This window comes from Rattus norvegicus, chromosome 1, assembly GCF_021556685.1.
Source record: "Rattus norvegicus strain SHRSP/BbbUtx chromosome 1, alternate assembly SHRSP_T2T, whole genome shotgun sequence".
In the NCBI taxonomy this organism is placed as follows: domain Eukaryota; kingdom Metazoa; phylum Chordata; class Mammalia; order Rodentia; family Muridae; genus Rattus; species Rattus norvegicus.
The window spans coordinates 261,707,530-261,719,589 of NC_141534.1; the positions used below are offsets into that span (position 1 = coordinate 261,707,530).

A 12,060-nucleotide genomic window follows, 5' to 3' on the forward strand; every position below is an offset into this window, starting at 1 on the left:
TATTATTGAGATTTTCAGTGAAACCAGAAATCAAGGATAGGATCATACATTTTCTCTATCACCGTACACTATTTAGAACGTAATGTTGGATATGAATTCAAGGTCATTTCTCCAGACTTGGCTTTTTCATCCCATGTTTGAGAAATGCTGCTCTCTGAGAAATATTGCTCTCATTTCCCCCTTCAGATATGCACAGAGCAGGGATGCATGTCAAAGCCTTACTTTCATTTCACCCTTTATTTACAGAATTAATGCATCCATAGGACGCTTGCTTTGTAAGACACTTCCTCATGTATGATGTTCTCTGCTTCTCAGAATGTGTTTAGTTATTATATAGAGATCCGTTCACTGATCAGCATCAAATGTTGTAAGAATTGCGTGAATCACTCACTATTCTTTCACTCTGCTGAAGAAAGAAAAACAATGCTATGATAAATAAATTTTCATTTAAACTTTTAATGTTGCATTAATAGTATTTATGGAAGCAATTAAATTTTCAATTTACATCTTTTGATCTTCTCTGGAATGGTTAGTTCCTGATTCATTTGGTCAAAACTTTGGGATAGTTTTATATCTAATGAAAGAGTAAGTTTTACCTCATGCTTCTCAATATTTCAATCTATTTTGCTTTATTTTATTTTCCTAGGAATTTTACTACAATACTAAAGAGAACAAATGGGACTGGGTATTTGTGTCTTTCACATAATGTTAGAAAATTGTGTCATGTAATAATGTTAGGAAGTTAGTGGTAGTTTTATCAGAGTACCAAACAGATGTGTTCTCAGTAGATGCTTGCAATCAAATAGAGAAAGATACCCCCTTTCTCCTAAGTTTGATGAGTTTTTTTTTTTAAATAGTTAGTTTGGGATTTTTCTGCCTCCTTTAATCTTTTGCTATGCCAGATTATTCTCCCTGGTTTCTGAATAACCCACCCTTGACTACATGGGATGTTTGCATTTTGGTTGTGATAGATGAATCTTCCTCTCTTCCTATTAGGCCAGTAAGGCCACATCATAGCCTTTCCCAGCCTAGTGAGACTGTCAGACATAAACACAAATATCTAATGTCCTTTCCAAGGGTGAGGTCATAGGTGACTCTAATTCTTATAACCACCCACACAACCTAAAGTTTTTATTAAAATGATTCTGTAACTGTGTCTTCATCTACCTTATTTCTCCAGCAGCCTCTACTCCAGATGGAGCAGATCTCAATTGTCACCTTGGCTCTCTGATTTTCTGGTTTTTTTCCCCCAGATTCAGGGGTGACCATTTCCCTATTAAACTGATAGAACCAAACAATTGTCATTGAAATTTGGGGTGTTTTCTTAATACAAAAATGGAAACACAAAGTTCAAAATTCTTTAATTATTGTAGCTTAAATGTAAACAAGCTTTCTTCACCTTGACAACTCATGTTTCCAGGTGTAAGAATTTTCATATAATATCTGGCTAGTTCTTTTATTCTAGCTTCTACTACCTTAGAATTTATTAAAGGTACACATAAAGGATTTTAAAGTTGTCTGCCAACATTCTTTTATCACTTGTCATTTCTTTCTTTGTCTCTGTCCTTCTTTTTTCCTTTCTTTCTTGAGTGCTGATGCTGAATCCCCACTGACATGCCCAAATCATATCTTTGCAAAGCTATGGTCTTACTAGTAAAATGATCCTCAGAGATGTGATTAAATCTAAGATTTGGAGATAATATTGTCATGAATTTTCTAGGTGAATTCTAAACTCAGTGTCACATGTTATCATAAGAGACACATATGGGAGAGGCACATGGTGAGAAAAGGATTCGGCATTGAGTAGAGGGAGAGAAGATTTGGAAACATTCAATCAAAAACCAAACTATGCTTGCAACTAAAGGAAGCCAAAGGGACAAGAAGGGTCTTTTCCAAACCATTATGCCAGGGTTACCCAACTGTACCAACATGCTTGAGCTGTAAGAAAAAAGTCTTTCTTCTTTTAGGCATCAAGTTTGCATAATATATTGGTGATAACCCTAGTTAACTAGCATTTGCCTCTCTCTCATTCCTTCTTTCTCTGTAAAGCGACTGCCTTCACGTAGATCTGCAGGTTCATTAAGTTTTACCTATTGTGTTCCTAACTTATTATTACTGTGTTTCTTATTTTATTGGATAGACAGTCTGCTTTACGTGTATTACCACATCTTTGAGACCACCTTCTATTCTTTGGCTAATTTCTCCAATTAATTTCTTTATAATTTTTATTGAAAGCTTGAGTGAAATGTTTGGTGTAACTAGGTTATTATCTTAGAATAAAGCAGGCCACTTAAAAGGTCACAGAGAGATAGAACACTGCCTCACATATACTAGGAAAAAGCAATGCCTCTCTTCTCTATCCCCAGTTCATTGGGGAATTGTGAAAGGCTGTGCATATTTTTAGAGGATCAACCAGTTTATCTTCCCCTGCAAGGCAGCACATGAACTGGGCCCACAGGGGCCATTTTGAGTTGAATCAAAAAGGTAGAGGTTACTCTGGTGCTAGCACAACTCCATCAGAAAATCACAGCATCATGCCCTCCAATGTCTGATTTCCAAATACTTTTCAATTATTATTCTCCAAGTAATCCTAACTGGCACATAAAGTCATTGGGCTTGATTAACCAAAGTGAAACAAGCTACCTCTAATAATTTAGTAGGTGATTTTATAAAATGTCAGGGACTCCTTTTGCTTGAGCACCCGCCTAAATTCACTTTAAATATTTCTAAATGCTGTAGTATCCAGGATCTTTCTGTATACAAACATGATTGAGCTCTATTAGTGTTGACATTTTCCATGCCAGGTCCTAACATTTCAACTTTCTCCTTTCTGCTGACTAAGTTTGCACTCCTTCATCTTCTTTTCACCTACTTAGATCTCTTCACATTTCTTGTTTTTGCTTACTCTTTCAATCTGTCAACTGTTCAGAGTTTATTGCTTTGACTTAAAATTTAACTGTCCTTTATGTTGTCCATTCATATATATTAGATACAAATATATGAGGTAAGCTTGCTGTGTAATGTCTGCCTGCTTTGTTATTATAGCAGAGAGAGGAAAGCATTCCCACTATAGGATGCATATTCTTTTCCCTAAAACCTGTCAATATGCTACATTACATGACAAAGAATCATCAGAAGAGATGATTTTAGGGTCTTGAAAAGGAAGCCACACTGGATCAACCAGATATAATGATGGAAGATGAAAATTGAAAGAGTGGGATTATATATGTATGTGTATCTGATGTATATGTATAGGTTTATGTGTACATGTAAGATCTATATGTATGTGATATATAATGCATTGACAGAGTCTCAAGTATTCTGAACTTTGAATGCCTGGTCATCTTCCTTCCACAGCCTATGTGCCAGGATTTCTGATGGGCGCTAGTAATCCTAGTGAGAAATTGAAAGATACTGCAGCTAGCTGTGCAATTTGAGTAAAGGGTCACAAAAACCATGTGTTCCTAGAACATAGAAATGACAAGGAAACAATTTATGAAGGGAATGCTATTTACTGACACCTTGATTTTTAGCACGTAAGACTCATTTTAAGCATCTAATATCTATAAGTAAGATTTATGTGATTTAATATACTTTTTGTCATGGAATTTGTGATATTTTTATACCTGAAATAAGAAAACAGTACAATAATCTCCAGTTAATAAAAACTGTACAGAAAAAGAGGTATCGACATGATTTCTGCATTTTCTTTAAAATTTGTGACAAGGTACCAACACAGTAGAGGGAGGGATAAATAACACCAAGGGCCTTTGAAAAAGTCACATGAAAGCCTACTCTGGTAGAAAATTTCTAAAATATATACATTAAAATATACATTAAAATAGTTTAAATAGGGCTATCCTTTTGTAAAACAATGATGGTTCTACTAGACACTAGAGGCTGGATAACAAATTAACACAAAAGCAAAAACAACAAAGAAGCATTATGGGAGGCTGGTGATATGGCTTGGCAGTTAGAGCTCTTACTTTTCTTGCAGACCCACATTTAGTTCTGATCACCCACATTTTGATTCATAGCCACTAAAATGCCATTGCTATGGCATTCAAAAACCTTCTTCTTAGTTCTGAAGGCTCCTGCATGTGCATAATACACACACACACACACACACACACACACACACACACACGCACACACACACACACACGCACATACACACACATACACTCACATGCCCACATGCATGCACATATGCAAATGTGTCACAGTTGTGTTATCTCTTTTGAGGTTGTTAACCAGTAGTTTCCCACCGAGCCCAAATATTGCAAGTTTTTGTCATTTTTCTTTGTTACTCTTTGGAAATTGAGGGTAAGACACAATTATTGCAAGTGCCAACAGTAAATTAACAAAACTTAAAAAGGCTCAAGTTGGTACTCACCTGAAAGCTTCATCATTACTGATTAGCTTTCACAGTGATCTGAGATGCTATACATAGGAGAGGAGTAGAGTCATTCATCATACCCAACTGTAAATACTGTGAACTATAATAAATAGAAAATGGCTTTTCAAGATATGACTTGACTTATGACATATAACATATATGACAAGATATATAATGGTGGAATGAATTTTATGGAAGTAATCAGGTACTTTCTGAATGGATTTAAGGTCCAGTCAATGAAATAGAACCCATTCCTGAAACTATCAACATGTCATAGGCTCTAGAACCTCCCACTATTTATGCTAAATGGATATAGTATTAAACTCGCTTCTAATGTCGTCACTATAACCATAGATTAGTGTGTCTCTCAACCCTCAACATAAATTTTTTCTTTATGCAGATTTAGAAAGACCTAGAAATAGTTAAGGTACAGAGAATAAGAGATTGTGGAGTACTCAACCCTGTTTAATGCATGTTTGTGTAGCCCTCCTTTTCCAAAGTTGAGGAATCACTGTTGAAATGGAGTTGGAGATATTCTACCAGACAAAGCCAATAGATGACTAAAATGCATCAATGTTTTCCAGCACAACAGGTCAACTGCAAATATGGACTCATGGCAGCTGTTATGATAACACATATGAGACCTGCATAATAAGCTCGAGCCGAATGAAATCTCAGGATAGATAAAAGAGGTGGACTAATCCTCATCTCTAGCTGAGAGTCAGTTTTCTTAAGGGTTTGGACTCTGGTAGACTGACCAGTCTCTGGTGTTTGTCTACACATCCAAGATTATATAAACAATACAGAGCAGAGTCAATGGTTAAAATAAATTAAAAAAAGAGAAGCTTCACAATTGGATGAGTATGGAAAGATGTTGATTTGGGAGGAGTTGGGAGGTAGGTAACTATGATCTAAATGAAGTGGAGTAAAATTTTCAAAGACTTAACAAATATATTTTTAAAACTCTATACATTCAAACATGAGTATTCATTTGCAAATATATAATATGAAAAAAGTACAATACATGTGTGAAAGGAATTAGGAATTCTATTGACCAAATTTTTTCCTTTTCTTTTATTAAATATTTTCTTTCTTTATATTTCAAACTATTGTGTCAATGTTTTCTATGGTATCTTCTATACCTGATATGCTCTCTTCAGTCTCTTGTATTCTGTTAGTGATGCTTATGTCTGACTCCTGAAAGTTTATGTCTGAAAACCTTTCCTAGTTTTCTATCTTCAGGCTTGACTCCATTTATGATTTCTTTACTGTTTTGATTTCATTTTTAGATCTTGGGTGGTTCTGTTCAATTTATTTACTTGTTTGGTTGTGTTTTCCTTGAATTCATTAAGGTATTTTTGCGTTTTTCTCTTTATGGGCTTCTACTTGTTTACTGTGTTCTCCTGCATTCTTTAAGAAAGTTATGCATGTCCTTCTTAAAGTCCTCTATCATCATCATAAGAGGTGATTTTAAATCCTTCTCCAAAATTGACCATATAATTGGTCTTGAAACAGGCCTCAATAGATGCAAGCAGATTGAAATAATCCCATGCATTCTATCAGATCAACATGGCCTAAGGCTGGTCTTCAATAACAATAAAAACAACAGAAAATCTATATAGACATGGAAGCTGAACAACAATATACTCAATGACAACTTGGTCAAGGAAGAAAGAAAGAAAGAAAGAAATTAAAGACTTTTAAGAATTTAAGGAAAATAAAGACACAACACACCCCAACTTATGGGATACAAAGAAAGCAGTGCTAAGAGGAAAACTTAAGCTCTGAATGCCTCAAAAAATGGGAAAGAGCATATACTACAGCTTGAAAGAATACCTGAAAGCTCTAGAACAAAAAAAATGCAAATCCACCCAATAGGTGTAGATGGCAGAAAATAATCAAAATCAGAGCTGAAATTAACCAAGTAGAAACAAAAATAACTATACAAAGAACCAACAAATCCAGGAGCTGGTTCTTTAAGAAAATCAATAAGATAGATCAAACCCTTAGCCAGACTAACCAGAGGGTAGAGAAGCAGTATCTAAATTAATAATATCAGAAATGAAAAGGGAAACATAACAGAAATTGAGGAAATTCAAAAAATTACAAAAACTTATACTATTACAAAAACCTATATTCAACAAAACTGAAAAATCTGGAAGAAATGGAGAATTTTCTAGACAGATACCAGGTACCAAAATTAAATCGGGATCAGATAAACTATCTAAACTGTCCCATAACCCTTAAAGAAATAAAAACAGTCATTAAGTCTCCCAACCAAAAAAAAAAAAAAAACCAAAACCAAAAACAAAACAAAACAAAAAACAAAACAAAACAAAACAAAAAAACAGGATCAGATGGATTTACTGCAGAATTCTATCAGACTTTCAAAGAAGACCTAAAACCAATACTCTTCAAACTACTACACAAAATAGAAACAGAAGAAACATTACCCAATTTGTTCTTTCAAGTCACAGTTACACTTATAACTAAACCACACAAAGACTCTACAAAGAAAGAAAACTTCAGACCAATTTCTCACATGACTGTCAATGCAGAAATAGTCAATAAAATAATTTCAAACTGAATTCAAGAACAGATCAAAACTCTCATTCACCATGATCAAGTAGGCTTCATCCCAAAGTTGCCAGGATGGTTTAATATATGGAAATCCATCAATGTAATCCACTATATAAACAAACTCAAGGAAAAATACTACATGATCATCTCATTAGATGCTGAGAAAACATTTGACAATATTCAATACCCCTTCATGGTTAAAGTCTTGGAAAGATCAGGTATTCAAGGGCCACACCTAAGCACAGTAAAAGCAATTTACAGCAAACCAGTAACCAGCATCAAACTAAATGGAGAGAAATTTGAAGCAATCCCACTAAAATCTTGGAATAGACCAGACTGACCAGTCTCTCCTATTCAAATACAGTATTTGAAGGCCTAGCTAGAGCAATTAGACAAAAAAGGAGGTCAAAGGGATACAAATTGGAAAGGAAGAAGTCAAAATATCACCCTTTGCAGATGATATGATAGTACACTTAATCGACCCCAAAAATTCCACCAGAGAACTCCTAAACCTGATAAACAACTTCAAAAAGTGGCTGAATATAAAATTAACTTAATCAAATCAGTAACCTTCCTCTACTCAAAGGATAAACAGGTTAAAAAAGAAATTAGGGAAACGACACCCTCTACAATAGCCACAAATAATATAAAATACATTGGTGTGACTTTAACCAAGCAAGGGAAAGATCTGTATGACAAGAACTTCAAGTCTCTGAAGAAAGAAATACAAGAAGATCTCAGAAGATGGAAAGATCTCCCATGTTCATGGATGAGCATGTTTAAAACTGTAAAAATAGCCATGCTGCTAAAAGCAATCTACAGATTCGATGCAATTGCCATCAAAAATCCAACTCAATTCTGAATAGAGTTAGTAAGAGCAATTTGCAAATTCATTTGGAATAACAAAAAAACTCAGGATAGCAAAATATATTCTCAACAACAAAAGAAGTTTTGGAAGAATCATAATTCCTGACCTCAATCTGTATTACAGAGAAATCATGATAAAAAAATTCATGGTTTTAGTACACTGATATGCAGGTAGATTAATGGAATAAAATTGAAGACCCAGAAATGAACCCACATACCTATAGTCACTTGATCTTTGACAAAGGAGCTAAAAATATCCAATGGAAAAAAGACAGCATTTTTAACAAATGGTGTTGATTCAACTGGAGGTCAGCATGTAGAAGAATGCAAATTGACTCATTCTCATCTTTTTGAATAAAGTTCAAGTCCACGTGGACCACAGACCTCCATATAAAAATCAGATACACTGAAACTAATAGAAGAGAAAGTGGGGAACATCTTTGAACACATAGGCAAGGAGAAAATTTCCTGAACAAAACACTAATGGTTTATGCTCTAAGATCAAGAATCAACATGTGGAACCTCATAAAATTGCAAAGCTTCTGTAAGGCAAAGGACACTGTCAATAGGACAAAACGGCAACCAACATATTGGGAAATGGTCTTTACCAATCCTATATTCCTTAGAGGGTTAATATCTACTATATACAAAGAACTCAAGGAGTTAAATTTCAAAGAATCAAATAATCCTATTAAAAATGCGGTACAGAGCTAAACAAAAAATTCTCAACTGAGGAACATAGCATGTCTTAGTAGCACCTAACACATGTTCAACATCCTTAGTCATAAGGGAAATTCAAATTAAAACAACCTTGATATTCCACCTCACACCAACAGGATGGCTATGTTTAAATACTTAGGTGACAGATTCTGGAGAGAATGTGAAGATATAGAAACACTTTTCTATTGTTGCTGGGCTTGCAATCTGGTACAACCACAGTGGAAACCATTCTGGTGGTTCCTCAGAAAACTGGACATTGAACTACCTAAGGACCCAGCTATAACACTCCTGAGAATAAACCCAAAAGATGCTCCAACATACAACAAAAACACATGCTCCACTATGTTCTAACAGCCTTATTTATAATAGGCAGAAAGTGGAAAGAACCCAGATGTCCTTCGCCAGATAAATTGATACAGAAAATGTGGTACATTTACACAATGGAGTACTACTTGGCTATTGAAACAATGACTTCATGAAATTCATAGACAAATTGATGGAACTAGAAAATATTGTCCTGAGTGAGGTAACCCAGTCACAAAAGAACATACATGGTATGCACTCTCTGATAAGTGGATATTAGCCCAAAAGTTTGGAATAACTAAGAAAAAAATTCAAAAGCTGAAGAAGAAGGACAACCAAAATGTGGATACTTCATTCCTTCTTAGAAGGGAGAACAAAATACTCACAGGAAGAAATAAAGGGACAAAGAGTGGAGCAGGGACTGAAAAAAAGGTCATCCAGACACTACCCCACCTGGGTGTTCATCCCATATGCAGCCACCAAACCCAGTCATTATTGCTGATGCCAAGAAGTGCTTGCTGACAGGAGCCAAATATGGGTGTCTCTCGAGAGGCTCTGCCAGAGCCCTACTGATACAGATGAGGATGCGTGCTAACCACTGAACTAGACAAGGGGGTCCTCAATGGAGGAGTTAGAGAAAAGACTCAAGGAGCTGAAGGGGTTTGCAATCCCATAGGAAGAACAGCAATATCAACCAATCAACCCACCAGAGCTCCTAGAAACTAAACCACTAACCAAAGAGGACATGAGGGACTCTTGACTCCAACTGCACATGTAGCAGAGGGTGGCATTATTCATTATCAATAGGAGGAAAAGTCCTTGGTCTTGTGATGGGTCATTTCCCCAATGTAGGGTAATGTCAGGGCATTGAACTGGGAGTGGGTCAGTAGGAGTGGGAGCGTCCGCATAGAAGCAGAGGGAAGAGGAGAGGATATGGGAGAGGGAGGAAAGGAGATAACATTTGAAATGTAAATACATAAACTATCCAAGACAAATAAAAATTTTAAAAAGCTGTGAAGTGTGTAGTCTTTCAAGGGTAGATTGGGAGAAATAATAGATTAATGCTTGTTTGGTGCTGGAGAATAGGACAAAAAGGAAAATGAGACCAGTGAATAAGAGTATATTCCTGGGGCTAGAGAGATGGCTCAGTGGTTAAGAGCATTGACTGTTCTTCCAGAGGTTTTTAGTTCAATTCCCAGCAACCACATGGTGGCTCACATCCATCTGTAATCGGATCTGATGCTGTCTTCTAGTATGTCCAAAGACAGCAACATTTAAAAAAAAAACAAAAGAACAAAACAAATACTTGTACAAATGCCTACTATAAGGTATTCATTGCGAATAGAAATAAGAAAATAAGTCAATTATGTCAATAACAAGAACATAAATGTATATTCTGAGGAACACATACTTGGTTATGCAATGAAGCTAATTTTAATAGTTTAAAAAATGCATAGTCTTTGAAGGAGTCACTCACTCATAATTAAAATAATAATTTATTTTGTAAATATATGATTAATACCAATGTCCACATCTACCTAATGCCTAACCAAACCTTTTAAAACATATTCTTCCTCCTGTTCCCCACTGTATCATCAATATGGTCCATAAAGTCAACAATGATAAAATCAATCAACAATCAGTTTCATTGCATCCAGGCTAGTTTTAAAATAGTTCTCAACATGTTGCCATCAATAAGCACTCAGAAATTTCAAAAGAAACTATACCTAAATGACATTGTAATTGTACAACAAAATTTTGAGTTGGTTTTGGGGTCATTAGGCCAAGATTTTCTCTAGTAATAAAATCCAATGTTCATATCCTATGGGACTTCTCCCCATATATATCTTATTCTTCCCCTCAAAATTATAATGAAGAAGGATACATTTTCAACCCTGTCTATTTATCTAGCCTTGACTACTTCAATGTGTATCTTCATAGAGAACGCAGTGACATGTGCATGTTGATGAGTGACAATGTGATACGTAGTAGGTCAGTGGTTCTCAACTGTCCTACAGCTGAGACTCGTTAATTCGGTTTCTCATGTTGTGGCGACCCTCAATCATAAAATAGTTTTGCTGCTACTTGATATCTATAATTCTGCTACTGTTACGAATCATAACACAAGTACCTTACATGTAGGCTACTGATAAGTGACTTCTATGAAAGGGTAGTTTTAGTTCCATAGGGGTTGCAACCTGTAGGTTGAGAACTATTGATTGAAGGTTACCCGGATCCATAACACATTTCCCACATTAGATAAGAATTGGGATGACAGCAACAAATATCTTACCAGAATCCATGCTGTTAAAAAATTTTGAATCCTGGAAGCTAAAATTTATGCCATATAGAAAAAGACATTTTTAAAAATATAGAAGATAGATATAGATGTGGAAGCTTCTATAAATATTGCATAGAATTTTAAGTTAAATGTTAAAGTTAAAATTAAGAGTGATCTTATATGGTTCTTTAAAGCCACACATTATAGATGACCAATTGCTCTACCTAAATTTGAACATGGACGAATTTATAAATTCTTTGATTCTACATGTCCTATATTTCTAAACTAATAGCTGGTCTTCTTTCTTCTAGTATACATAAATTTGAGACAGTATTAATAATAATTTGAGATGTTCCAAGCTAAAATTCACTGGACACCCTTCATTTAAAAATGTATTGCATACCGAGATGTAGGAGCCACAGACATTCTAAACTTTCAGAGTTAACTCTTTTATGTATGACCAAACTTCAAAAGTTTTAGCTCTCCAGCAGAAATGTCTCTACTGGTACATATTTTAAGAAAAAGAATTTGTTGCTGCCTTGGTTTTGGACCTGTTTTGTCATACTAAATGTTCCAATGAACAAAACTCTAGAAGTTAAAAATGACATCCACAATTCGAGAAACTTTATTAAACCACACTTACATAGTTTGGCAAGAATTAAAGCAAACTAATAGCCAGTAAAAGTATCCCCCTTACCCCAGTGATTGTTTTCTTGGAATAAAAAAGTCGTATCATGGAATAAATTGGAGATAGATATCTCTCAGCACTCTAATTTGTAAAGTCTAACTCAGTTTAAATTCAAAAGATGAATGGGTAATATCATATGCAGACTTAGAAGACTATAGCTAGATTTAAAGGTTCATAGAATACAGATGTTCACCTACCCCATTCTGGTGTCACATCGAATAC

General features: G+C 35.1%; 1 long non-coding RNA gene across 1 annotated transcript in view; it reads right to left on the reverse strand.

Annotated features, from left to right (window-relative positions):
* Positions 1-218: 218 nt before the first annotated feature.
* LOC120100053 (uncharacterized) overlaps positions 219-12,060 on the reverse strand; it is a 156,230-nt gene continuing 144,388 nt past the window's right edge. The window contains exon 4 of the long non-coding RNA XR_015648226.1: positions 219-406. This is a non-coding gene — a long non-coding RNA (uncharacterized LOC120100053). The remainder of the gene's footprint in view (positions 407-12,060) is intronic.